Below are 25,233 nucleotides of genomic sequence, written 5' to 3'. Positions count from 1 at the left end.
AGCAGTGTTTCTCCTCCCTGCTAAAAGAAAAACTTCAGATAAATTAAATTCAGCAGTTTCCCTGAGCAAAGAACAACTTATGAATCAGGCAGCACTCAGAACTGGAAGAGGTTCTGCAAGCTCTACCCTAGCAGTGTGAGCAGAGGCTTTTACAGGCTGAATGCAAAAGCAAAATCCTTGATCAGTTGATTAGCTAAAGCCAGGTGTTTGTCTTATTATCTGATGGAAAGCCCCCAGTTGAGTTTAGCTAACGGTTTCTGACTGATAAAGCTTGTGTCTTATTTTATTGTTTGACTGGACTTCAGTCTGCTTACATATGAACCCAAGGCACTGGTGCCATCCTAGCCTAATGGCATTCCAATTAATTTTTTTTTGAGACAGAGTCTTGCTCTGTTGCCCAGGCTGGAGTGCAGTGGCACAATCTTGGTTTACTGCAACCTCCACATCCCAGGTTCAAGTGATTCTCATGCCTCAGCCTCCCAAGTAGCTGGAATTACAGATGTGCAACACCATTCCTGCTAACTTTTGTAGTTTTAGAAGAAATGGGGTTTTGCCATGTTGGCCAGGCTGGTCTCAAACTCCTGGCCTCATGTGATCTGCCCACCTTGGCCTCCCAAATTTCTGGGATTACCAGCGTTAGCCACCGTGCCCAGCCCCAATTAAATTTTTTAACACCCCAAAGCACCGCCTTCACCACTGCCCCATCCTGGCTGATACCATAATTCCTCTTCAACTCCATCCTTTCAGCTAAGTATGCACCAGCTTCTGCCATAGTCACTTTTGGGTTGAGGGATACAGTAGTTATCCAATCTTGAACCGTATCTCAGAAGGATGAATATCCTGTTCTTCAGAAGGTTTTCATAGTTGCACTAATGGATTTCTGGTTCCTCAGGGCCACAGTGCATAAACAGGCTACTTACTCACATGAGCCAAAGTTAAACCTATGGAATCCTAAAAAAAATTTTAAGCATAGCACATAACAAAAGCAAAGCCAAAAATCAAGGCAACTGGGAATAAAAGCCAACTTTTCTTGGGTTTATGCAGTCAGCCCAGGATTTTGAAAGAAATTGGCATTCAGTCCCTAGATGCAAACTGGATCAAAATGATGCTGAGATCACTCAGGCATAACCCATAACCTTAGTGTAGGTATAGAGGGGATGGAGATTTTCATGGAACTGTTGCTCACAGCTTCTTCAGAACTTTTCACTGAAACATAGTACACGAGTTGGCTTCACAGCTGTGATTTCCAGAACTTTGTCAACATTTTAGAAGCATTGGACAAGAAGTCTTGACCAAAAGGATTCAAAAGCCAGCTCCATTTGAGTTGATTCATGACTCAAACGGAATTGGAGAGAAGCTAAGAGTGAGGTTAGGGGTGGGCAGGGCATGGATGGCAGGCACAGTAATAAGAAAAGCTGGTCTGAAGAAAACAGTCCAGAAAATAAGGACTAGCCTGTTGGCCTTGGTCTCCCAGCAGCTCCCAGCGGACTTAATTAGAGTTGAATATTCTTTTATATCTGTTGTTGTATAGGAATTTATATCTGTTGGGAGTTGAGATGCAATATCTACCCTTTACTTGGGTGGCAAGGGGCATTAAAGAAGAGGCCAGAAGGAGAGGACATTGGGGAAAATGAGTCAAGAGTTTCAGAAGCCATAGAAAGTTTTTAAAGTGCATCAATAAGATGCAAAACTCTAAAACACTTAGGACGTAACACAAGAGAAATCCTATGACCTTGGTTTTGGTGATGACTTTTTAACTACAACACCAAAGTCATGATCCATGAAAGAAAGAATTGATGAGCTGAACTTCATCAAAATTAAAAACTTCTGCTCTGCAAAATACTCTGTAGAGAGAATTAAGACAAGCCACAGACTGGGAGAAAATATTTGCAAAAGGTATATCAGATAAAGGACTGTTAAGTAAAATATATAAAGAACTCTTAAAACTCAACAATAAGAAAATGAACAACCTGATTAAAAGATGGGCAAAAGATCTAAACAGATGCCTCACCAAAGAACATATACAGATGGCAAATAAGTATATAGAAAGAAGCTCAACATCATATAATTAGGTAATTGCAAATTAAAATAATGAGATACCACTAAACACATATTAAAATGGTGAATAATCCAGAACACTGACAACACCAAATGCTGGCAAGGATGTAGAGCAACGGGAACTCTCGTTCATTGCTGGTGGGAATGCAAAGTAGTATAGCCACTGTGGAAGGCAGTTTGGCAGAAAACTGAACATACTTTTACCACATAATCCAGCAACTATATAGTAAAAGTATGTTATACTCTTTGGTATTTACCAAAATGAGTTCAATACTTTATGTCCACTCAGAACCTGTTTACAGCAGCTTAATTCATAATTGCCAAAACTTGGAAGCATCCAAGATGTCCTTCAGTAGTTGAAGGGATAAAAATTCTGTGGTACATCCCAACAATGGAATTGTATTCAGCACTAAAAGGAAATGAGATATCAAGTCACAAAAAGATATGGAGGACCCTTTAGTGTATTAAGTGAAATAAGCCAATCTGCAAAGGCTACATTCTATATGACTCCAATATATGATATTCTAGAAAAGGCAAAACTATAGAGACAGTAAAAAGATAAGTGGTTACAAGGGATTAATGGGAGGGAAGGGTTAACAGGGAAAGCACAGGAGATATTTAGTACAATGAAGCCATTCTTTTTGATACTATAATGATGGATACACATCATTATACATTTATCCAAACCCATGGAATGCATGACTCCAAGAGTGAACTTTAATGCCAACTATGGATTTTGGGTGATAATGATGTGTCATTGTAGGTTTCTCAATTGTTTAAAAAAAAAAAAAAAGTGCCAGTCTGAGGGATGCTGATAGTGGGGAAGGCTGTGCATGTGTGGGGACAGGGGCTGTATAAGAAGTCTGCATCTTCCCCTCAATTTTGCTGTGACCTAAAATCGTTCTAAAAATAACATCTATTTAAAGTGCACTGGGAATTGAAGGAGATAGAGACATGAAAAACACTTCAAAAAATCAACAAATCCAGGAGCTGGTTTTTTGAAAATTTAATAAAATAGACCACTAGCCAGATGTATAAAGAAGAAAAAAGAGAAGAATCAAATAGACACAATAAAAAATGATAAAAGGGATATCACCACTGACCCCACAGAAATACAACCATCAGAGAATGCTATAAACACCTCTGTGCACATAAACTAGAAAACCTAGAAGAAATTGATAAATTCCTGGACACATACACCCTCCCAAGACTGAGCCAGGAAGAAATTCAGTCCCTGAATAGACCAATAATGAGTTCTAAAATTGAGGCAGTAATAAATAGCCTATCAACCAAAAAAATAAAAAGCCCAGGACCAGGCAGATTCACAGCTGAATTCTACCAGAGGTACAAAGAGAAGCTGGTACCATTTTTTCTGAAAGTATTCCAAACAATTGAAAAGGAGGGACTCCTCCCTAACTCATTTTATGAGGCCAGCATCATCCTCATACCAAACCCTGGCAGAGATACAACAAAAAAAGAAAACTTCAGGCCAATATCCCTGATGAATATCCACACAAAAATCCTCAATAAAATACTGCCAAACCAAATCCAGCAGCACATCAAAAAGCTTATCCACCACAATCAAGCCGGCTTCATCCCCAGGATGCAAGGCTGATTCAACACATGCAAATCAATAAACATAATTCATCACATAAACAGAACTAAAGAGAAAACCACATGATTATCTCAATAGATGCAGAAAAGGCCTTCAATAAAATTCAACATCACTTCATGTTAAAAACTCTCAATAAACTAGGTATTGAAGGTACACCTAGGTACACCTCAAAATAATAAGAGCTATTTATGACAAACCTACAGCCAATATCATACTGAATGGGCAAAAGCTGGAAGCATTCCCCCTTGAAAACCAGCACAAGACAAGGATGCCCTCTCTCACCACTCCTATTCAATGTACTATTGGAAGTTCTGGCCAAGGCAATCAAGCAACAGAAAGAAATAAAGAGTATTCAAATAGGAAGAGAGGAAGCCAAATTATCTTGTTTGCAGATGACATGATTCTATATCTAGAAAACCCCCATCATCTCAGCCCAGAAGCTTCTTAAGTTGATAAGCAACTTCAGCAAAGTCTCGGGATACAAAATTAATGTGCAAAAATCACAAACATACCTATATACCAACAATAGACAAGCAGAGAGCCAAATCATGAATGAACTCTCATTCACAATTGCCACAAAGGGAATAAAATACCTAGGGACATAGCTAACAAGGAGAGTGAAGGACCTCTTCAAGGAGAACTACAAACCACTGCTCGAGGAAATAACAGAGGACAGAAACAAATGGAAAAACATTCCATGCTCATGGATAGGAAGAATCAGTATCATGAAAATGGCCATATTGCCCAAAGTAATTTATAGATACAATGCTCTTCCCAACAAACTACCATTGATATTTTTCACGGAATTAGAAAAAACTGTTTTAAAATTCATATGGAACCAAAAAGAGCCCATATAGCTAGGACAATCCTAAGCAAAAAGAGCAAAGCTGGAGGGATCACGCTACCCAGCTTCAAGCTATACTACAAGGCTACAGTAACCAAAACAGCATGGTACTTGTACAAAAACAGACACATAGACCAATGGAATGGAATAGAGAACTCAGAAATAAGACTGCACATCTACAACCATCTGACCTTCAACAAACCTGACAAAAACAAGCAATGGGGAAAGGATGCCCTGTTTAATAAATGATGCTGGGAGAACTGGCTAGTCATATGCAGAATATTGAAACTGGACCCTTCCTTATATTTTTGACAAAAATTAACTCAAGATGGATTAAAGACTTAAATGTAAAACACAAAACTATAAAAACCCCTAGAAGAAAATCTCAGCACTATCATTCAGGACATAGGCACCAGCAAAGATTTCACGACAAAAATGTCAAAAGCAATGGCAACAAAAGCCAAAATTGACAAATGGGATCTAATTAAACTAAAGAGAAGCTTCTGCACAGCAAAAGAAACTATCATCAGGCCGGGTTCAGTGGCTCACGCCTGTAATCCCAGCACTTTGGGAGGCTGAGGTGGGTGAATCACCTGAGGCCAGGAGTTCGAGACCAGCCTGGCCAACATGGTGAAACCCTGTCTCTACTAAAAATATAAAAATTAGCCAAGTGTGATGGTGCATGCCTGTAATCCCAGCTACTTGGGAAGCTGAGGCAGGAGAATTGCTTGAGCCCGGGAGGTGGAGATTGCAGTGAGCCGAGATCATGCCACTGCACTCCAGCCTGGGTGACAGAGTGAGACTTCATCTCAAAAAAAAAAAAAAAAAACTATCGTCAGAGCAAATAGACAACCTATAGAATGGGAGAAAATGTTTGCAACCTGTCTTGCAACCTGTCCATCTGACAAAGGTCTAACATCCAGAGTCTACAAGGAACTTAAACAAATTTACAAGAAAAAAACCAAACAACCTCATTAAAGAGTGGACAAAGGACATGAATAGAGACTCCTCAAAAACAGACATTTATGTGACCAACAAACATATGAAAAAACCTCAACATCACTGATCATTAGAGAAGTGCAAATCAAAACCACAGTGAGATGCCATCCCACACCAGTCAGAAAGGCAATTATTAAAAAGTCAAGAAATAGCAGATGGTGGCGAGGCTGAGGAGAGATAGGAACGCTTTTACATGGTTGGTGGGAATGTAAATTAGTTCAACCATTGTAGAAGACAGTGTGGCGATTCCGCAAAAACCTAGAACCAGAAATACCATCTGACCCAGCAATCCCATTACTGGGTATATACCCAAAGGAATATAACTTATTCTACTATAAAGATACATGCACAGATATATTCATTGCAGCATTATTCACAATAGCAAAGACATGGAATCAACCCAAATGCCCATCAATGATAGACTGGATGAAGACAATGTGGCACATATACACCATGGAATACCATGCAGCCATAAAAATGAATGAGATCATGTCTTTTGCAGGGATATGGATGGAGCTGGAAGCCATTATCCTCAGCAAACTAAAGCAGGAACAGAAAACTAAACACCACACATTCTCACTCATAAGTGGGAGCTGAACAATGAGAACACATGGACACAGGGAGGGAAACAACACACTCTGGGGCCTGTTGCGGAGATGGCAGGAGGACAGGGGAGAGAGAGCCTCAGGAAAAGTAGCTAATGCATGCCCATGCGGGACTTAATACTTAGGTGATGGGTTGATAGGTGCAGCAAACCACCATGGCACACGTTTGCCTGTGTAACAAACTTGTACATCCTGCACATGTACCCTGGAACTCAAAATAAAATAAACTGCCCTGACCATCCTGCAGCAACAATGAAGTGGAATTGGATTAGACTTTTTTTTTTTTTTTACTCAGAATGAGTTCTGGTCCCAAAACAATAGCAGACTCTGCCTGGATAAAGGAGGCAAAACAACCTAAAATATCATCTAGAATCCTGCTGTAACGGATACTCTATACACATTTGTGGAGTGAATAACTCCTCTGAGCCTGTTACCTCAGCATCCTCCTCTGACCTGAGGCAGAGTTTGGCAACAACCATGCATGTACACACCATTCCAGCAAGTCACTGAGGAAATCAAGGTGTAGGCTCATTCCAGTGCTTCCTTTGCTCAACAACTTGTCCAGTCCCAAAGCTCAAGCTAAACACATATTCTGACAAAGCCAAAAACCCTGAGTCATCCTCAACTCCCCTCCTTCTTTCATTCCTCAGATGGGCGAATGTTGTCAGCTCCATCTTCCAAAAAGATCCAGAATCCAACCACTTCTTTCATTTCAGTCACGCCCACCTGGCCCAAGCCACCACCCATTCCTGCCTCTCAACTCTTTCAGCCCCAGTGGTCTCAGTCCCTCCTCCACCCCGAAGCTTCTACCTCACCCAGAAAAGGATCCTATATCCTCACTTGCTGCGACTACAAGAACTGCAGTGGTCCAGCCCCTGTTCCCTCTCTGATCTCATCCACCCCTCCTGACTCCGCTCCAGCCCACAGCCTCCTCTCTGTCCTCTGAGCACACTGGCACCTTTCTCCTCAGCACCTCCCTGCTCCCGTGAGCATGGCTTCTCCACCAAAGAGCCTCCTGTTTCATTCAGGTCTCTAAGCAAGTGTCACTGACATTGGAAAGAAAAAGGACATTCCCTGTACCCTGTGTAAACTGCAGTCACACACCCTCTCCTGCAGCCCCTTAGCCCTCTCTCCCCTTCTCACCCTGATAGCACTGATCCCTGCTTGGAGCGTTTGTGCGTGCGCTCCTTCTGCTGTCCTGCCTTTCTCTCCCACTGACACGGAAGCTTCGCCAGAGCTCATCTGTCTGTTGACTGCTCGTGTCCAGGGCCTAGAACAGGGCATTGCACACAGTAAGCATTCAATAAATATGGGAAGGAAGTGAGAGGTGGGAAGGGGCAACCTGGCTGGCTGGTTTTCTCCTACAGAGTCCTCATTTCAGCACTGTCCATTGTGAAAAGAAAAACTTTAGACAAGTCAAATTTAAGAGTTCAACTGAGCAAAGAACAGTTCACAAATCGGGCAGCCCCCAGAACCAGAACAGGTTCAGAGCAACCGCAGGGCTGCCATAGGGTCAGATAACATTTACAGATAGGAAACAGAAGGTGATGGACAGAAAAATGGAAGTGGGGTGCAGAAACAGCCAGATTGGTTACAGTTCAGTGTTTGCCTGATTTGAGCAGGGTTTGAACAGTTACCGCCTGTGACTGGCTGAGACTCAGTGACTTGTTACTAGGAGGTTACAGTCTGTTTACGCATCCTGTTAGGTGGCAGTTGGCTGGGTGTGCAGAAACCTTCAGGCCAAACCTGAAATATGTAGGAGGCAGCTTTAGGTCCGATTTAATTTCACGCTGTCTACACCTACCCTTTCCTCACCACTCTGCAAGACTGTGAATAACACAAAAGAAATACAAGACACTCTCCTTGTCCCTAAGAATCTCAGACTTGTAAAGAATGAGAAAATACACTAAAAAGAACTCAGCGAATAATAGGAACAATTCACTATGCTGAATAGAGTATCAAGAGGTAAATATATTTGAACACAGACAAGCGTTATGGGAACCAGGAAAGAACGAGAACTCCGTGGAAACTGGATATAGCTGTAAAGGCTCAGCTGTGCACATTTCTCTGGTCCTACAGGGCACGTCCCCCCATAAAGAGTCAAGACACACCATATCGTGTTCTCAGAATTGGTTCTGCAGAAATTCGCCCAAATCTTTCTGCAGTGCACATTACCCACAGCTTCAAGGGTGTCCAATGACCTAAGCATTTAGGTCCTTTTTCTCATTCTTGCTGTTTCTTCCACTGACCTACAAATTCAACCTGCCTAGTCAACCCCTCCCCAACCTTCTATCTGCTTCTACACTGCGGGCAAGGAGCAAAGTCACCCCTGAGCTTTCCTTGACTCCATTGCTGATGTTTTTCTTGCCTTTTCAGAACTCACTCTCTCCCATTCAATCTCAACACAGCTTCATTGTTCTTCTCTTCACCTATTTTTAATCTTTTCTTTCTCCCCACAATCTCCACTGCATCACCTCGTCCTTACTCATTTCTTCTGGATTTTCCTATATGGAGGTTTGCATTTATAGCTCACCTCATTGCCCTGTTTTTTAATAACTGGGAAATGTCTCTGCCAAAAGCATTCTGTTACGGGAAAAAAAGTGCATTCCATCATCTCCAGGCACCATCCATGAGAGGTGAGGAAGCACCTAGTAAATCATTCTTGTGCATTCTCCTGTGGCCAAACCCACAGAGGTGGCCAGCACAGCACTGTCTGCCGGCCTGCTCTCCACTCGGCTGCGTTTCCTGCACCTCACCCCTCCTACTCGTCTGCCCATACACCTAGGGAAGGATTTTAACTCAGTGCCACCCCTCCAGAGAAAAGGAAGCTGGAGATACCCTGATGCATCAGCACATGGGAAGGAATGTTCTCCCAGCAGCCAAAATAACGGGCCCAGCTTGGACTTGGAGTTGAAGTTGTATGCAGCAGGCAGGAAAGTTTGGTCTCACTCCAGACTCAAGCTGAATGGGGCCACCTTTCCCAGGGTGGGGAGGTCCCCTCCATGTCCACCCTGGTGAATCAGTGGGGAGAAGCGACACATTTCTCCTCCACTAACTAAAAGTGCCCCTAGGTTCCACAAGTACGGAAGGAGAGAATGTGTCCATCAACCCACGAGCAAGGACTGGAGGACCGAGAGATAGAGGGTGAAGCTCACTAGATCAAATTAGAAACATCCATCTATGTGACTTGCCACCCCTGTAGCTTCAGTCTGTCCATGAGGCTTTCTATGGGAAGAGTAATGCACTTGTTGGAGAGGCAGCTGGTTTTCATTATGGGCGAAAGAAGTTCAAAAATAAATACAGCCTCCCTCATACCCACCCCAAACCCAGTGCACATTCAATTCTAACAAAATGGACACCTAGATTCCAAAGTCAACCGGTCTGACGCCCATGCCATGAAGACTTGTTGCTATTGTTGCAGTTGTTGCTCAAATGGTTTATTTCTTTGGAGGCCACAAACTAAAACAATGACAACTTTCATGTTGAATTCCAGGAAATAAAGGATAGACAATAATGAGAGATTTTTTCCCCCAAATACAAACAAATGAATTAGGACTGAAGGGCTGAAGGGAAGCGGAACAAATTAGGCTTGAGGACTTCCACCAGCCTGCCCACCCCACTGAACAGCTCTTGGGCACATTCTCCCCAGAGAGCTCAGAAGTGGTCTGGATTCGGGGACAAATATGTAACAAAAGATGCAGGCCCACCCAGAAGACATGGGAGCCTGCTGTGCGGATTACAAACACTGGCAGAGAGCCAAGAGCTGCCCCTTCCCTGAGCTATGGAGCAGAGGCAAAGCAGCCCAGGCAGACATCACGGACCAGTTCCTTCACAGTCTGGGACGGTTTGAACACCAGAAGAAAGTCTGGCATTGTCCTTCCAGAACCTTAGGTTGCTAACTACATTTTAAAATCATTAATTTCTCAAACCCACCCTGCATTACCATATCAGATCATCTTAATCAGTCAGGGCACTGCCTGCTATGCTCGATGCACAGTAAATATTTGTCGTTGGAATTAATTAACTGTGCAAAGGAGGCCCCAGGCCAGGGATCATTACACCACAAGCCTTTCAGTTTCCCACAGGGAAAAAGCCTATTCTCAAAACACGGTCTTGACCCCGCCCCCAACCAAGTATCTGAAAAAGTCATCTATGAGTTGCTACAAGATGGGCCATCTAGAAAGCAGACGGCTCAGGGCAAATGCGTGGGTTTGAAATAGCATCTTCTGAAGGTGAGCACATTTCCAGTAGCCCGTTGTACAGATGTGGCCACTGACAAACTGAGGTGTTCAAAGATTTCCCTAGAGTAAAAAAGAGCAATCAGATGAGCCACAAAATCTCCGTCAGTGGTGTAGGAGTCCATTTGCACTACTATAAACGTATATTTGAGGTTGGGTAAGAAAAGAGGTTTAATTGGCTCACCGTTCTGCAGGCTGTATAGGAAGCATGGTGCCAGTATCTGCCTCTGGTGAAGGCCTCAGGAAGCTTCCAATTGTGATGGGAGGCAAAGTGGGGGCAGGCATGTCACATGGCTTGAGAGGAAGCAAGAGAGAAGGGGAGGAGGTCCCAGACTCTTAAACAATCGGATCTGGTGTGAACTAATTGAGAACGCACTCAACTAAGGGGATGACGCTAAGCCATTGGCAAGGGGTCCACCCTATGATCCAAAACCTTCCACCAGAACCCACCTTTAACACTAGGGGTCACAGTTCAACATGTGATTTGGAGGGGACAAATATTCAAAGCATATCAGGTAGTTTTAATTCAGAAAATCTTATAGTTGGATTAAAAAATTAAAAATCTCATTGCTCTCTAGTCCCCAGCTGGAACCAAACACTTTCTTCAACCTCCACCTATGGAATTCCACCTCTTCCTTGTGACTCTCCTCCCTGGGCCTGACCTCAGGTCACTCAGGAATCCTGATTTCAGCATACAAACCAAATGTCCAAGCAAGGGTGAGGGGCCAGCTGACCTGGTGGCCCCAGCAGTCCGGGAGCTGAGGATGCCACTGCCTGCCTGTGGGACAGGTGCAGAGTGGGGCCAATGGAAGGAGACAGAGCTGGAGGCAGGGGCAAAAAGAGCAAATCATTGGACTTAGTGTCAGAAAATGGACTTTTGAGGGCACCGGTGGTGACCTGAAGTCTTTCCATGCCATGTATACACCAACATCATCCTGGGGATTTGCTGGAGCTACCGCTAGCTTAGTGCCTCGGGCGGCATTCAGCTTGGCTTCTTTGTGTTTCCAACGACACACTCACTCACTTTCACAATGAGTTTCACCACAGGCTGTACCCAGTAACCTGCTGATCCTAAACAAGCTGGCCCATCTACCCCTCTGCTTCTCAGGGGCTCCAGCTATACTCCCTGATTACAAATGCAGCTTCACAGTCTCTCTAAAGTATTCCTTCATGAGTCTGTTTAGTTTGCAGCCAAATACACAGAGGGTCCCCTTGGGCAAATAAGATGTTCATTCATCTGCAAAGACCCCACTTACACACAACATTTTCTGTATATACCTGTCGTCTAGAGTAGTGGTTTCCATGCTGTGTCCCCTGAAACCTAAAGTTATATAAAGGAGCTGAGAAGACCAAGGAAAGCAAAGTTGACAGGAATCTGACCCTTCACCCTTTCTTTCATCAGGTCCATATTGGTTTTACGTATTTTCTGTATTTTATTTATCACATATATTTTATCACATGTAATATATAGTATAAATAATGTAGATATAACCAGATGACCTTGTGGAGAAAAAAAAAATAATTCCATTGCTAAATAAAAGCTTGAAAAACATGACTTAATCAGAGTAAGGTCTGCTTGCATCACTGCCTGTAGTTTACAAAGCTCTACCAGGCCAGTGTACTGTGAGCAGCCAACCACAGGGTGGCCTCTCTGGTTGAGGCAGGGTGGGGGAGCCCAAAGACATTTACTTGGCACCACCTGCTTCCCCTTAACTCTCTCTTTCTCTCTCTCTCTCTCTTTACTCCCACCCCAGAGAATAGTTTGCAACCACTGAACCAGATAATCTGTATGGTTCCTCCAGATTCCATGTTGAAAGTTTCCTAGATTCCAATAATTTTTGAACAAGTGAAGGAATTTGCTATGGCTCGAATGTCTGTCCCCTCCAAAACTTTTATTGAAACTTACAAATTGCCATTGTAACAGTGTTGAGAGGTGGGACCCCTAAGAGGTGATTAGACCATGAGGGCTCTGTCTGTGAATGGACTAATGCCATTAATGAGGGTGGGTTCCTTATAAAGGATCAGTTCAGCCCTCTCTCTTGCCCTCTCTCACCCTCCCCTTGCCCTTCTGCCATACGACGCCTTCTGCCACATTTCGACCCAGTAAGAAGGCCCTCACCAGATGCTGGCACCTTGGAATTGGACTTCCCAGCTTCCAGAACTGTGAACCAATACATTTCTATTTGTTATAATTGTCCAATCTGAGGCATTCTGTTATAGCAGCACAGATGGACTAAGAATTCATGAAAGGTAAAATAGATAGATAGATGGAATGGGTGAGCAGAATGCTGATAGTCTCTGGGGTCTAAAATTTAAAGATTTCTCAATTGTTTCAAGCTATTGCTGAGAAATATTAGAATATGTTGAAATTAGATTTTACTCCACAGTTGCATAGATGAGCTTCAAAGAGGATTCTCTGTTTGTTTTGTTTTGTTTTAAAGGTGGCTACCCATCCCCTTTCTTGGAGGCCAAGTGAGATCTTTCAGGTGAGAATCACAACAGCCAAGTATTTCTAGCAGAGAAGAAGACATGGTGGGAAACAACACCAGGTGATCACCAAGCCCTTCTTTCACCAGTTTGTCATCCCAGACTTACTTTCAACACCTGAAGAAAATCACTTGTCCCTAATGAAGTTGTTTAATCATCAGCCTTAACATTGGTATTCAACATTTAAACCTTATCTTCTGTGACTATGTCACCACCATTTATGGTTTGGTTTTGGTTGGCTTTTTGTTTTTGTTTTTGAGACAGGGTCTGGCTCTGTCACCCAGGCTGGAGTGCAGTGGCATGTCTAGGCCCACTGCAACCTCCATCTCCCCGGTTCAAGTGATCCTCCTACCTCAGGCTCCCTAGTAGCTGGGACTACAGGCACGCACCACGTCAGGCTAATTTTTTATTGTTGTTTGTTTGTTTGTTTGGTAGAGACAGAGTTTCATCATGTTTCCCAGGCTGATCTCGAGCTCCTAGGCTCAAGCAATCCGCCCTCAGCCTCCCAAAGTGCTGGAATTACAGGCATGAGCCACTGCGCCCAGTCTATGTTCTTAAGAATATAAAAATGAAGCTTGTCCTGTGCTTTGTTCATTTGTAGGAATAACAACCTTCTCTTATTCTGCCCCCCCAAAAGAGCATTTTATATAAAAAAATTCAGATTATTTTCCCCCAGGATTATGTAAAGCATTTTCAATTCTTGTTTTGATAAATGTCACCTAAATCTTAAAATATTAGGGCTTCAGTTTGGGTATTTTTTTCAGTAGTGAATAAGTAAGTAGGGCTCTTGATTAAAAATGTTTGTGTCTGGTATTTTTTCTCTTAATTGACGGGTTTATTTTACTCATCTTTTAAATATGAAAGGTGCGTGAAATACACCAGATGGGTTCCCAACTTGCCAAAGCTCAAGCTACAAAATCAGTAAGCATGGCGCTGCTCTGAGAGGGGGAGTGGGTGACTTCTGAGGGGTTCCTCCACATCGCTGTTTGAAGACCCCTGTATGCTAATGTTCTTTAAGCATCCCTCCAACTGTAAAATTTTATGATTCTACTGTCCCTGAGTAGCTAAAATTGGGTAAGAAAAGGAAATAAGTGTTCCAAGAACCAAATGAGGAATCAGAAAGCCACACTGATTCCTGGTTCGTTAAAGCAGCCATGTTTACCTTGTAGCCATGTTTACCAAGGTAGCCAAGTTTACCTTGGACCCCCATAACTCAATGTTCTGCACCTGCAAAATAGAGAAAGGAGGGGATGAATGAGGGTCTAAACGGAAAAACACCGTCCTTTCTCTCAGTGGTTCTGCTGTGCCTCTCTCAAAGCACCACACCCACCCCAATACCAAATGCCAGGCAGAGTTACATGCACAGTGGAAAGCTGATAAAGCATGACATCAGTAGGGGCCGGGTGAGCTGGGGACAGAAGACAGGACAGGGCAGGAAGCAGAAATCCCAGAATTCGATAGGCAGAGTAATGGAATGGCTCCAAACCATCTTCCCGAACCTCAGATGTGCCAATTTGATTGGATGCAGTTAAAGAGAACAAAAGAATATGCCAATAAAAGCCAAAACAAAAGATGAAGCTACAGCACAGCTTTTCCAAAGGGCTGCCCTGGCCGCACGGGCAAGAAGGGGACCAGCAGCCCCAAGAGCAGGTCCAGAGTCCACCGAGCACCCCGCTCCTGCACCGCTGCTCCCCACAGCTCAGCTGTGCCTCCTGCACCTTGAACCCATTCAGGAAGACTTTTGGGTTTTTCTGTTTGTGTTTGTTTTTGACGGAGTTTGACAAATTGTTATATGAAAAGAACCAAAGAAGAAAAGGGAAAAAAGTATTTATTCAGCCTTAAAGAAAAAAAAGGATCTATCCTTTTAATTGAGGCAGACAAAGACCTTTCAAAATCCATTCAGTCGTACCATCAGCTCTCACGCCACCCATGTTCCGCATGCCTCCCCTGTTCCTGCTGCAGCCACTTCACTCCCCCTGCTCACACCCACCCCTCCCTGCCCCCAGGGCTGCCCCGACTCACCATTCCCCTGGCCTCAAACCCACACACATCCATCTGAAACAAACACATACGAGGACCCAGCAAACACACACTCTCTCACATATACACACACAGATACAGCTACCCCATCCCTCACTCAACTTTCCGACAGCTAGCAGAGATGTCAGCCAGGATACCCAGCTTGTCCCACACCCTCTTCCAGTGAAGCCACCCTAGGCTCAGCCCCTGTGGAGGGGCAGCTGTGCATGACCATTATTCCACCTGGCAACCCCACCCGAGCCGCAGCCACCTGGGCTACAGCAAATGACCCTGAATGTGGCTGGGTGAGAGGGAGGGTGAGCAGGTTCATTTATCTCTTACACATTGCAGGTGAGGGACTTAGGCCACATTCATTCCCTCCTCACTCCCTCCCTGGGCTGAGATGCATGTAACTGGCTCCATCTCACACACTCCTGGATTGCCTCTTTTATCCTCCTGCTGCAGCCTTTTTCTTTGGAAGAGCAAGTGCCAGAAGATAAGCTTCTGAAACAAGTCAGATTCTTTCTGGGAGCGGTATTCCCACCAGCCTGGAGTGCTTTCACACAGCTTGGTGTCCTGAACAGGCGTGTGCAGTCTGTGGAAGGAAGTGTGATAACAAAGGAATGCGGCTCTGGACCACAGGCCCCCAGGGAAGGGGAGAGAGGAAGAGAAAGGAGGAAGAGCAGAGCCATAGGTCAGGAGTCATTATGCCTTGGTGACACCATCTGCCTGTGACACTGAAGTCACACTCGATGGTAGGGCTTTGAATGCTGGACTCCACAGAACCCACCCAGTATTGGGCTGAAAATCAGCTACAGTTCTGGTCCTCAGTAACCAGGAAAGTCTCCTGTGATACTATTACAGGGTAACCAGTGATTGCGGCACCAAAGTCCTGCTCCCTGCAGCCTCCCCAAATTCCAGCCCTCCCGTTGGATTGGCCTTGGGAATGTGATCTGTTAAAATGCTACCCCTTCCTCTCATTACCTATGAGACATAAAGATCTTGAGAGTGAGTCTTAACTCTCACCTTTGGAGAAATTTGAAACACAAGAAATTACCTCCTTTCTGTTTTTGGAACAGCTGTCATTTCTGCTGGTGAAATCTCAGGTCTTTGGAGTTTCCTAAAGACCCTGGTCATGGAGCCCTTGACAAAGTTCCTAGGCTGCAATAAAGAGATTACATGGAGAGGAAGAAAATTTGCAGGGTAGCAGAAAGACATGGATAGTAAACTGTGTATTGATTTTGCTTTAACTTACCACATCTTCAGCCATTCCCATGCAAACTTTTTCTGGAGAGCTCATAACATGCAAAGGCAACGGGACAAGTTTAATCTTCCTTCATCCCCCAGTGGCAGGATTAGAAAGCCATGAACTGGCCAAAGATCAGACAGAAAGAAAGGGAAGGAAGCAAAGCAAATGGCCTGAGTTATCCCTCCCTGAACCATTCCAGTACCCTAACTAATCAAGAACTGGCCCCTTTTAAAAAGATGAACTTTCTCAGCCTGTATTGGGGCCAAAGCCAAATTTTCTTGTTCTGGTAAATCAGTATTGTTTGAATTCCAAAGAGGCTCAAAACCCACATCGCCATGCAGGTTCCCCAATCATCCCCTCTGACTCTACAAGGTAAATCCATAGACGGAGGAGTTCCTAGGCAACCTAAAGTAAATGCACCAAAGGATCAAGAAAATAATGGTCTGTGAGAGTTCCATTTTTAATTTGCAACCCTACTACCGAGTATATACCCAAAAGAATTGAAAACAGGATCTTGAAAAGATATCTGCACTCCTGTGTTCACTGCAACAAGGTTAAGAAGAGTCAAGTTATGGAAACAACCCAAATGTCCATCAAGAGATGAATGGATAAAGAAAATGTGGTACACACATACAATAGAATTTTTCAGCCTGAGAAAAGAAGGAAACCCTGCCATTTTCGACAACATGGATGAACCTGGAAGACATTATGCTAAGTGAAATAAGCCAGGCACAGAAGGACAAATACTGCATGATTCCACTTAGATGAGGTATCTAAAATAGGCTCATAGAAGCAAAGAATAAAAAGGTGGTTGCCAGGGGCCAAAGGGAAGGGAAATGGGGATTCGTTGCCCAATGGGTATAAAGTTACAGTTATACAAGTGAATTAGTTCTAGAGATCTGCTGGACAGCATTGCACAGTCAACAATACTGTATTATGCACTTAAAATTTTATTAAGAGGGTATGTCTCCTGTTAAGTGTTCTTTCCCTTAAAAAAAGGAATGGGGGGACACAAGCGAACTTTTGAGATGATAGCTGTGTCTTTTACCTTGGTTGTGGTAATGGTGTCAAAGGGGCATGCATATGTTCAAACTCATCAAATTGGATACATTAAATAGGTGCAGTTTTTGTATGTCAATTATAAACCTGTTTAAAAAGAAAAAGAAAAGAATAGTCTAAGTGGCCCTGAGTGTTTTAACTTGAGCGCTAATCAGTGAGACAGTATGATTTCTGCCATTTGTCAAAGCAGGAAAAAACTGAAACAGTCAGAGACTAAGTGGCCCCTTTCCTCCTGCTCAATTCATTGCCTCTGATGTACACAATATAAGACAAGAAGAGGCTATTGACAGGAAGCTCTCTCAGAGGAAGTGGAATCCCCTTCACAGATAGGCAATGACTTCTCTTTTCCCTCAAAGAGAAATGGTGTCTGTTTCCAGGGAAGGGGCTGAAGAAACTGATCAAGAATTTAAAAGATGGCTTCTCCCAAAAGCGGCCAGAAAAACTCCTCAGTTTCTCAGGCCTCAGAACTGCTGTGAAACCAAAGGTGGGCAGCGCTGGGGAGCAAAATGTGTCTGCAAGTCGGGTCTGGAAGGTCAAAAAACATGGTAGTTACTTGGCATTTGGGGCCATTCAGCATTCAAACACTCTCCTATTCCGGGAGGAAATTTCAAATTAGGCGGGAGACAGGTTCCTTTATTAAGGGAGCCAAAGAGGGCACGTGGTTCCCTTCTCTCCTTCCTCAGCAAGGCCATGTGACCTGAGCACAGCCAGTCAGAGGCTTCCACTCAGGTTTTAATTCCCTGTCCATGCCGCAAAGTCCAGGATCAGTTAGAGGTTATCAGGAGGCCATTCGTGTGATAGAAGTTTCCAGGGACAGTTGCATCCAACGGTGAGAACCCAGAGGCAACACCCTAAGCCCAGAGCACCCAGGGTAGGATGTCGCTGGGCCTTGCCGACCTTTGTTTGTGCTCAGACTGGTGTGCTCAACTACCCACAGATAGCAAAGAGCTACCAAATACCCTTCCAATCAATTTGCCTTCTGCTTGTTTTTTTTTTTTTTTAATTCACAACCAAGAACCCTAATGCTGAATTATAACAGGGAATGATTCAGAAAAGAACCCTCGGCTTGTTGCGAGGTGACCGTCTAACCCCTAAAGTGCCAAGAAGTCCAGGTGACACTTACTGTGTCCTCTCTGGGCAGTGAGCAGGTAACTGAGAAAATTGTGACGGTTGTATTAACTGCACAGGCCACGTAGGACTGTCCTCAGGCATTCTGCCCTCTGGGAGATGACATGCTCACACTCAGCCACACACTCTGCACACTCAAAGACAACCTGGTTATCTGGTGCCCTGCTTCCTTAGCCTTTTATTCCAGCGTTTTGTTTGTTTGATTGTTTGTTTTTTGTTTTGTTTTGTTTTGTTTTTTGGTTTGTTGTTGTTGTCATTGTTGTTTTTAGCAAATGTGAATTGGGAGATATAAGCGCTCTTCTGTAATCCACAGGGAAGAGTCTGACAAGAAGTACAGCTCAAAGCCCACGGCCAGTTTCCACCAGTCATCTGATCAAGGCCTGGCAACCCCAACCCATTTGCCATGCCCTATGATGCCTTCAAGGCCCCATTCAGGAGGAAAAGTTCACTCTACCAATTAACTTTTTTTTTGAGACTGAGTCTCACTCACTGTGTTGCCCAGGCTGGAGTGCAGTGGTGCGGTCTTGGCTCCCTGCAACCTCTGCCTCCCGGGTTCAAGCGATTCTCCTGCCTCAGCCTCCTGAGTAGCTGAGATTACAGATCATTAACTTATCTCATTTTTTAGAAACTCACACTCAAGATCTACTTCTCCAGAATCCAGGTGCAGCAGCCAGGAAACCATTTAGTTCTCTGAATATACTTGTGTTTGTCTCTCTCACCAGAAATAGCAAACCTACCCACTGTGGGCTCACACCCAGCAACCTTCACATAATCTGACCAGCTTCTACTTCTTTAATATTTAGCTCAGGTACCATCAACTCCAGGAAGCACTTGCTGGCCTTTCAAGGGTGTATGGGAGGCTCTTTCTCTACGTTCTCCAAATGCCCCCCCCATACTAGCATTGTTGCACTTACCCCGGGGCACTGCATCCCATACGTGTCTGTCCCCTTAAGTAGACCATGGGCTCCTTAGCAGCCGGCACTGTGTCATATACCAACACTCGGAGCAGCAAGTGCACACAGCAAGTGTTCAATAAGTGTGGGTGAAATAAATGAATGAATCAGGTAGGACTGGGATTTATTCCCAGATGTGAAGTGACTCTGCCTCTGAGACCACATCTGCCAAAAGAGGAAACAGGGAAGAATGATGGCAAAGGTCCCTTCCAACCCCAAGACTTTGTGAGTCACTGAAGTTTTCCCTCGTGAGTCCTGCATAACAATAATCACAGTTAACAGGCACCCAACAGGCCGGCCACCGAGCTGCTGAGCACAGAATCGGAGTTGTCTCATTCAAGCCTCTCAGCCCCTACCAGCGTGTTTGTGGGGGGCTGTGCAGCAGCCACGTGCTCAATCTCACGGGTGACTATGAGGGGGCTGGTTAAGAGTGCCAACCAACATGAACAAGAGGCAGCCAAGGCAAGGGAGAAGAAAAGGGCCGAGATTGGCTGTGGTCTTTCTGCAAGAAGGGACTTGAGGAACAAGCCAGGGAGAAATAGGAAGGGAGGTTACAGTTGCCGAATGCTCACCCAGTGCATCCTCACAAAATGCCAAGCACTATCATGTATGCTATACCCGCTTTACCTGGAGGAAAACCAAAGCTCAGAGAAGTTTAGGACCTGCCAAATGGAGGCAGCGCTCAAAAGCATGTGTCTGCTGGATTCCTGAGCCTGGCTCATTTCTACACCCCAGCATGGTTGAGGTCTGACTCTGGGGATCAGTCCTCCATATTCCCCTGCCCCTCTGATCCAAACCCTCAGAAGTGTGTCCAATAGCATCCCGAGCTTGTTCTCCTAAAAGAAGCAAGGGACATGTAACCCCAATGAAATAACAGTCAGTCCCCTCACAGCTCACAATTTCTGAGGGACTTCTAATGCTCTCGAGACTAACCCCCGAAGTTGTGAATCTGCATTGACCAGGAAAAGCACTCAGGACTTGGAGTCCAAGACCCTGACTGCAGGGCCCCAGTTAACTATTTGTTGGCTGGTGATCTTGGGACTTTGAAAAGAACGCAGCATTAAACACTAGTACATACCATCATTATGAAGAAGATGAGAACTCTGGCTTTAATGTAGAGTCAGAGATGATCTGGCCCCAGATGCTGATCCTTTTAAGTACATCAACGGCTTTCAAAAGGGACAGCATGTCTCAACTAAGCCTGACAACCTCTCCAAGACTTGCTGGCCTGTTTATTTGTTCCAAGCATCTGTTTGGCTAGAGGAACACAGCCAGAGCTGGGAGACAGGCATCCCTCTGCTTGCAAACCCCACCATCAGCTGGACAGATGGGCCAGAGGGCAGGACACACAGGAGAAAGGATGCTTAACAAGATACAGATAGCAGCTGACCCAGGCAATCAGACTCCACGTGCCAGAGGTTGAGCAGTGTCACAGACAGCTCCTTCCTCTCCCCCTCACCATGCCTGTGCTGACCCCGCTGGCAGAGAGCTGGTGGCTGAGACGGCATCACTGCTGGGAAAGAGACTGGCTGAAACCCCCCACCCCTACCTCCTATACCTTTCCCTCCCTCCTGCTCTCCCTCTGTCCCCTCACTGGCTGGATTCAGCCCTGCTGTCATCAGGAGGGCCTGGAGCCTGGCCGACAGTCAGCTGATAGGAGCCGTGACTCAGCCTTCTCTGACGTAGGGCAGGAGGGCCTGGGCTGGATCCTCCGGGAGCCACTCTGCTCCCTGGGCCAGCCCTGGGCCGACCTGAAATGAGGTGCTTTGCTCTCCCTCACTTCTACTCCCTGGGCAGTTCTGCTCTCTTACTTAGACTACCTCCCACTGCCCTCCCACTCCCCAGCCCCAACACGATGCAGACACAATTTGGGAACACTAGTCTTTACAAGATAATGCATTTTCTGTGAAGCCTCGCCTGACTCGCTGAAGCGGAGTTAAATACAGTCATACCTTAGTATCTGCAGAGGTCTGGACCAGGATACCAAAATCCGCAGGACCCCCCAGATACCAAAATCCACAGGTGCTCAAGAACTCAGCCCTGTGAACCTTTGTATGGAAACAATCTGCCCTCTGCATCCATGAGCTCTGCATGCCAAGAATACTGTATTTTAGATCTGCCAATGGTTGAATCCATGAATGGGGAACCCCATGGACACAGAGAGCTGACTCCATTCATATATGTAATCTCGTCTTGCACCCTGTACCCACCTCTGTTGAGAGACTGTATGGGGGAGTAATTAAGAAATAGAGGCTGGGTGCAGTGGCTCAAGCCTGTAATCCTAGCACTTTGGGAGGCCAAGACAAGTGGATCCCTTGAGCCCAGAGGTTTGAGACCAGCTTGGGCAATGTAGTGAGACCCCATATCTGTTAATTCTTAAAAATAAAAATTAATTAATTAATAAAAGAAATGAACCCTGGAGTAAGAGTGCCTGGGTTCAAGTCCAGCTATGCCACTTATTAGCAGAGGTTGTTGCAGAGATTATCTGAATTGGTAGATGTCAAGGACAATGGCAAAGCACTTGAAGATTACATATGTATTCTATATGACATATACCCAAGTACTGTATATATAATGTACATCTTACATATGTCTCTCCAAGTGCTTTGCCATTGTCCTTGTTAGGGTTTGGATTTATGTCCCCACCCAAATCTCATGCTGAATTGTAATCCCCAGTGTTGGAGGAGGGGCCTCGTGGGAGGTAATTAGGTCATGGGGGCAGACTTCCCCTTTACTGTTCTCCTGATAGTGAGTTCTCACAAGATCTGGTTGTTTAAAAGTGGGTACCACTTCCCACTTCACACTCTTCCTCCTTCTGGCCATATAAGACATGCCTGCTCCCTCTTCACCTCCTGCCATGATTGTAAGTTTCCTGAGGCCTCCCCAGCCATGCTTCTCATACAGCCCACAGAACCATGAGCCAATTAAACCTCTTTTCTTTATAAATTACCCAGTCTCAGGTAGTCCTTTATAGCCATGTGAGAATTATATATATATATATATATATATATATATATATACACACACACACACCATTTATATATATACCATATATATGTATATATACACATATACACACACACACATATATACACATATATATAGCTCCAAGGATATTATATCAATAGTATATAAACTATTGATTTTTTCAGCATGAATAAATGAAGATGCTATCATATCATATGGTCATCTGTCTATTTGTCTGCATTCTCCACTAGACAGTGAGCTCTTTTAGAGCAGGGATCATGACTTCTATTTTACATATCTCTTAAGTCAGTGTTTAGGATACAGCAGACACTCAAAAACTAACTGATGAATGAATAAATACCAAAATTCTGGGTCACCCTACCCAGCACATATACAATCAACTGAGGCAGAAAAGTCCAACTCACCACTCACCCCTCCCCAGTCTTTTTAATTTCCCAGCAGAATCCCAAGTGGAACGTTCCAGGAGAGGCCTGGCTTTAATTTTAAGAGATAAAGACAGCCAAGTGCTGGATAAATGCCTTATCCTGGTTTTCAAACCCTTTTCTCCTTATTCCCCAAGACTCCCACGTCTGCCTTCCTCCCTGACGCCTCCCAGGCAACACCCAAGCTGTCCTGTGCTCCACCCCGAGTAGCCCTCCTTTCCCACACAGCTTGTGACACCACTGCCCACCCCCAGGGATACAGAGGAAACCAGCCACCTCCAAGGCCAGGCAGGCGGTGCCATTCCCACAGCCATCACCCATAATCCTTCAACACCAACCAGCTCCGCTGGAAGCAGCCCAAAGGCCTCTAATGCTGAGAGTGACATCCAAACCAGAGCTTTCCGTGAGTGTGAGGCTGGAAAGACCACACACAGAAGACGTGCACAGGCCTCCACCTAGGCCTCACACAGACACCCAGATCGCTACACCTCACACACCATGATACACACAACAGTCCCTCTCGGGATATCCTGCCGCCTCCACCCCAGACAAAAACAATGCTGTTAAGTACATGGCCCACTTAACAGTCTTTTTCTGAGCCTGCAGAACCTTCCATCCACTCACCATCACATTCAGATGCGTTGTGCTATAGCAGAAGGGAGAGACCAGGCCTCACACAGACACCCAGATCGCTACACCTCACACACCATGATACACACAACAGTCCCTCTCGGGATATCCTGCCGCCTCCACCCCAGACAAAAACAATGCTGTTAAGTACATGGCCCACTTAACAGTCTTTTTCTGAGCCTGCAGAACCTTCCATCCACTCACCATCACATTCAGATGCGTTGTGCTATAGCAGAAGGGAGAGACCGGAGCCTAAAGCAGGAATGTGACCTTCAGGTTGCATAACCCCCTGGAAAGATGGGGAAATCCAAGTGCACACTAAATGTCAAGTACTATCTATTCTAGGAACTTTAGGAAGAAAAAAAAACAAAAAACAAAAAAAAAAAAACCAGAAAAAAAAACCCCACTAATATCCCTCCTTTTTTGGCAAGAAGAATGAGGTCTGTGATGCCAGCAATTCTGGCCGTGTGCTTGGTGGAGATTCCATGGTGTGCTCTCAGCCCCAGGTTCACCCTGAGCGGCTCCACCTTGGTTTGTTTTACGTACAAACTAAGTAAACTTTAGTTTGAAGGAAGAATGCCGTAGCTAAAAACATGTTCATGCAGTTCCTATAACTCCACTTCTACCCAAACTTGGAGGTTCAACCTGTATGAAGCTTTGGCCCCACCTCTTCCCCTCCCCTTCAGCCTTCTCTGCACTCTTACACATACTCACATATGTCGTTCCTTCTAAGCCATGGCTTGTTGTTCTTGGCTAGGAAAGGGCTACTTGCAGATACCAGGCCTGAATGGCAAAGAAGGCCAAGGTGGCCACCAGCCTTTGCTCTGGGGCCAATATTTTGTCTGGCAAGGATGTTTATACTCCCAGCATCAAGCTCCAGAATGCCGAAACACAGCTTTCTGCTGCCTCCTTGGACCCTGGGGTCCCCTAATCCTTTGGGTTTCTGCAAACCCAGAACTCTGTGTTGGGAAACATGGGGTAGAGGATAGGAGAGATGTGATCTTGAAGCTATTGCTGGGAAATAGAAGAATTTGTGGAAAATCACTCAGCTGTTCTCTAGTTTGTCTTCCCACAAAAACTTGGTTCTAGGAGGAGGCTGTTTCTGACGTTCTTTAAGTTATCCATAGATATCACTACATGCATGACCCAGCCCTGGGCACTAAGAGGAGAACAAAAAGAAAGATTTCCTGTCTATAAGGAACCAACTATTCTATCTACAAGAATCCAACCATCCAATGGAGAGAGAAGACATAGCCCAGTGGGATCTTCCTGCCTATCACACAGACAAAACCAATTCACCAAAACCATGGCATTGCAATAAAGAAAGAGTTCAACTGACGCAAGGCCAGCCATACCACGTGGGAGACAGAATTATTACTGAAATCAATCTCCCTGGAAGTTCCAAGGTTAGGAGTTGGGCAAGGGATAGCTTGGTGGGCAGGGGGCTAGGGAGTGCTGACTGGTTGGGGGATGCAATTATAGAGGTGTGGAAATTGGTCCTTATGCACTGAGTCCACCTCTGGGTGGAGGCCATGGGTCTCGTTGTGTCATGAGTCACAAGTCTAGGTAGAATTAGCCAATCATCAGAAATGCAAAAGTCTGAAAAGACATCTCAAAAGGCCAATCTTAGGTTCTACAATAGTGATGTTATGTACAGGAGTGATTGGGCATGTTATAAATCTTGTGACCTCTGGAACAACGGCTGGTTATCGTTTAACCACAGCTACACCTTAGCAGAATTCAGGCCCCTCTCATAACCCTAATCTTGTGGCCTTTCATTAGTTTTATGAAGGCAGTTTAGTTTTGAGAAGCACTATTATCATCCTTGCTTTAAGGTTAAACTATAAACTAAATTCCTCTGAAAGTTAGGTTGGCCCATGCCCGGTAATGACCAAGGACAGCTTGGAGATTAGAAGTAAGATGGAGGCAGCCATGTTAG

General features: G+C 44.8%; 1 long non-coding RNA gene across 1 annotated transcript in view; it reads right to left on the bottom strand.

Annotated features, from left to right (window-relative positions):
• Positions 1–24,248, bottom strand: part of LOC112441191 (uncharacterized) — a 39,219-nt gene extending 14,971 nt beyond the window's left edge. Inside the window, exons 1-2 of the long non-coding RNA XR_003029144.4 lie at positions 23,289–24,248; positions 14,009–14,073 (exon numbers count right to left, since the gene is read on the bottom strand). This is a non-coding gene — a long non-coding RNA (uncharacterized LOC112441191). The remainder of the gene's footprint in view (positions 1–14,008; positions 14,074–23,288) is intronic.
• Positions 24,249–25,233: the final 985 nt, after the last annotated feature.

The sequence above is a fragment of the Pan paniscus genome, chromosome 9 (genome assembly GCF_029289425.2).
Source record: "Pan paniscus chromosome 9, NHGRI_mPanPan1-v2.0_pri, whole genome shotgun sequence".
NCBI lineage: Eukaryota > Metazoa > Chordata > Mammalia > Primates > Hominidae > Pan > Pan paniscus.
The sequence above is the reverse complement of the archived record's forward strand: the minus strand, read 5'-3'. Positions and strand labels throughout refer to the sequence as shown.